Source organism: Pseudophryne corroboree, chromosome 2, assembly GCF_028390025.1.
Source record: "Pseudophryne corroboree isolate aPseCor3 chromosome 2, aPseCor3.hap2, whole genome shotgun sequence".
In the NCBI taxonomy this organism is placed as follows: Eukaryota; Metazoa; Chordata; class Amphibia; order Anura; family Myobatrachidae; genus Pseudophryne; species Pseudophryne corroboree.
The window spans coordinates 689,248,248-689,252,456 of record NC_086445.1 but is presented as its reverse complement, the minus strand read 5'-3'; the positions used below and the strand labels follow the sequence as shown (position 1 = coordinate 689,252,456).

At 46.2% G+C, this 4,209-nt stretch overlaps 1 pseudogene; it reads right to left on the bottom strand.

Annotated features, from left to right (window-relative positions):
• Nucleotides 1-1,368: 1,368 nt before the first annotated feature.
• LOC135052448 (5S ribosomal RNA) lies at nt 1,369-1,488 on the bottom strand (annotated as a pseudogene).
• Between the last annotated feature and the right edge of the window lie 2,721 nt (nt 1,489-4,209).

Here is a 4,209-nt window from a genome sequence, read left to right as displayed (position 1 = left end):
ACTAGTGAGCCGCGATTGGCGGCTCACAAAAGGTAGGGAGAGCCAGGGTCAGTCAATTACTGGACAGTAAAACCTGGATCACTAATACGGAACCCCCAGCAATTAAAAAACCTACAAAATACCTCCACATATTACCCAAAGGAGCTGTATTCATTATAACTAACAGTTTTCTTTTTTTAGGTATGAGCATTTTTTAAACAAATTACAAGCGCTTCCATTGTGTAATACGCCCCTTTTTTGAGCCCATGCTCCTTTTTTTGCGGCGTGCGCCTACGGCGCACGCAATACCTTTGTCGCATTGGCGCTGTGGGGAGGGGGTTGAGTTCCACCACCTCTCAAGGACCACTTTAAGCACTGATCCCAAGCATGTGAAAGCCTGGGGTCCAAATGTAATAGAGTGAGAGTTTCAGAGAGTGAGAGATTTGGTAATGTTTTTCAGGTTTTTTTTTAAGTGGCAATCATTTACACTGCAAAATCAGGTGATCTTGCTTTGTAAATGATTGCCACTTTAAAAATTTTTTGCAAAACCTTACCAAATCTCTCACTTTTTGAAACTCTCACTCTATTACATTTGGCCCTGGATGTCCGAAGTGCCTTGGAGCCCTTGGACACAGATAACTGCCTCAGCAAATAAAAAATTGATGGGCCCCTAGTACCTGCGGGACCCATAGGCTTCAGCCTTATGGATAATACGGCCCTGACTATAAAAGCATTCTGGGTTCACGTCTATATTAAATTGTTAAACGCTACTGGATGTGTTATCGACTGAAGAGGAAACATCATCTTTGTTTTCTTTTAAATGAAATTTGCCATTATACAATACTAGTTATAAATACTGAAAATGGTATAATGAAGAGAGAATGTGAGCAGAAAGCTGTATTCTGCCTTGCACTACAAGGCAGAGGATGGGACATAGCTGAGCCGGTTGTAGATACAAAGAAAAAGGGGCCAAAAAGGAAGAGAATTGGAAAGTAGACTCTTGTGTGGGAGCACTCTAATTCAGAGGAACTAATACAATATAATGTTCTATGCTGATAAAATCCAAACTTTAATTGAGTTTAGTTAAAACTGGATTATTGGAGTCACTTGAATATAAATCAAATACTTTGCGAAAATATAATAACGAATTATAGTATACAATTAGTGGTATAAATGCCACAATATATAAAAAGCCGGAAAATCATATCTATCACCAAAATGTGTTTTCAATTGATAATTATATAGTGTTCCTCATACAATATATGACTATCATTTATTCTGCAGATATCCAAAAAGGAAATTTTTATCGCAGAGAATTGAATCATAGGTCATATGGATCCGAATGCCAAATGGTATTTTTGTAAGTGATAAACAATTTAGGCGGCAATTTTCTTGCAGTACCAGGATGTTTCAGGGTAGTCTCCCATCCAAGTACTCACCCGGCCCTCCACTGCTTGGCTTCCAAGATCAGAGGAGATTGGGCATCTCCAGTGAGGTATGTCCGCAAATGTTAAGCTTGCCTATCTTTATCACTCCAATTGTGTATACGACAACCGCTAAATATCGGCAATAATGAGAATTGAACACACATGTAATATTTAGTACCATAAATAGAAAATATTATATAATTATCTACTAAATATGCGTGTAACACATATGACCATAGACAGAAACACGGGTAAAATGGAGGCCTGTTATGTGGAAAAATTCATGGATACCACATGCCATCCGAAACAAGGTTATCCTTGATACCCAAAATTTAAGTCACTAGTGTGGCCACTAAATATCTTTAAATGCCATACATGTATGTGCAAGAAAAAATTACTCAGCACATCTGGCCCTGCAATTATAGCAGGAATTTATACAGTGGTATATAGAGAGGCAGCAATTTTAGCAGTACCGAGTGTTCCAAGGTGGTCGCCCATCCAAGTACCGACCCGACCCTCCACTGTTTTTACCTTTCCTGGTTAATCCTCCAAAGAGCGGTCTTTGGATGTGGTACAGGCTTTCTGTATTTATGTGAAGAGAACAGCTTCGCTTAGGATATCTGATTCTCTCTTTGTTCTATTTGGTTTTCATAAACATGGATGGCCTACTAATAAGCAGACCTTGGACAGATGGATTAGAATGGTGATTGCATATGTACAGGCTGGCCTTCCATGTCGTGCTACCATTAAAGCCCATTCTACTCAGTCTGTTGGACCTTCTTAGGTGGCCCGCCGTGGTGTGACCCTTGAACAATTGTGTAAGGTGGCTACGTGGTCAGAGGCGACGGAACTGGGGGGGCAAGGGGGCAGCTCGCCCCCCCCCAAAATTGGAGAGGCGCCGCCGCCGATATACAGGAGGAGCGATGTGCGCTCAGCTGAAAGACCGCACATCACAACCTCCATGCAGGGACTGAGCAGCAGCGGCAGGATGCACTGCAGACCCTCCTCCTCCCAGACCCAGCTCAACGGGGCTGCCCGCCGCCCTCTCACCCCCTCCCCTTACCAAGGCTGGCTCACGGCACGGAGAAGTGCCGCGATTCGCGGGTGGTAAAGGGGGCGTGGCCTAATGCAGAGAAGTGCCTGCCTTCCCTTCATTACAGACCTGCTGTGGCTGGGACTGGGTTTAGCCAGGTAAGAGACTCTTCCACCCGCTCCCACTCCCTCTCTAATGGCTAATGCAGGATTTGTAAGGGGGGGGGGGATCCTTATACAGTATGTACGTCATATAATATATATATATATATATATATATAGTTAAAAATGGGCCAGCACTTCGAGCACTGACTGCAGAAGATCCCCGCCTCTGCATGTCACAGACCTCTCTCGAACTGGCAGCCAATCAGGAGCAGCCGCGCAGCCGTTCCTGATTGGCTGCCGGTCCGTGGCAGATTCGAAATAGTAGTGGCGGTCATAGGAACCGCACCAAAGGTCGCCGACCACAGCTGCCTCCTCTTTTGCACCGCAGCCGCCCTCTGCCTCCTCCACTGCATCACCGCCGCCCTCTGCCTCCTCCGCTGCATCACCGCTGCCCTCAGTGTCCTCTGCACCTACACCAACTCCCACAGCCTCCTCCTCCGCATCATCTCGAACGCCCACAGCCTCCAACGACCCGCGCCGACCACAGCCTCCTCATCCACCGCACTGCAGACCACAGCCTCCTCCGCATCGCCACTGCTCAATAGGTAATTTTTACTCTGCTGCATTTCTCTCTCCCTTTGTCCCTGCTGTCACTTTCCCAAACCCTCTCTCCCCTGTCCCTCTGTCACTCTCCCTGTCCCTATGTCCCTGTCCCTATGTCACTCCCCCTGACCCTCTGTCACTCTCCCTGTCCATCTCCCGGGTGGTTTGTAGGTTTCCGGCTGTTGGGATCCCTGCGCACAGTATACCAATGCCGGAATCCCGACACCCGGCATACCGACGCCTTTTCTCCCTCTTGGGGGTCCACGACCCCCCTGGAGGGAGAATAGATAGCGCAGCCCGCCACCGTGCCCGCAAGGGGCTCATTTGCATTCGCCCAGCTGTCGGTATGCCGGCGGTCGGGATTCCGGCTCCGGTATGCTGGCCCCCCTCTCCCTGTACCTACATCCCTGCTGTCACTTTCCCTGAATTGTGTCTCATTCCGTGTGGCATAATGTGAATTTCGGCTCATACTGTATGCTATTATGTGAATTTCGGCTCATACAGTGTGCTATAATGTGAATTTCGGCTCATACCATTGGCTACAATGTGAATTTTGGCTTTTACCATGTGCTATAATGTGAATTTCGGCTCTTACCGTGTGCTATAATGTGAATTTCGGCTCATACTGTGTGCTATAATGTGAATTTTGGCTCATACTGTATGCTATAATGTGAATTTCAGCTCATACTGTGTGCTATAATGTGAATTTTGGCTAATACTAATGCCTCATAATATATATATATATATATATATATATATATAGTATATTACAGTATATATATATATATATATATATATATGTAAAAAAATAATAATATGGCCTTCATAGACCGGCAGCACAGGCATCTAGACCCCCACCCTCCCCTCCAGGGACTGATAGCACACAGGCACCACAACCACCACATAGACAGTAAACAGGCTGGCACCATGATCATTCCTCACTATCCCCCCCTGCCCCTGCCACGGTCCCTGCACTCATGCTGGTCAAGGAGAGCTTAATTCATTATTAAATACCGGCGCCCACCTGCCCCTGCCATGGACACATCACCTTGCTGCTCTGAAG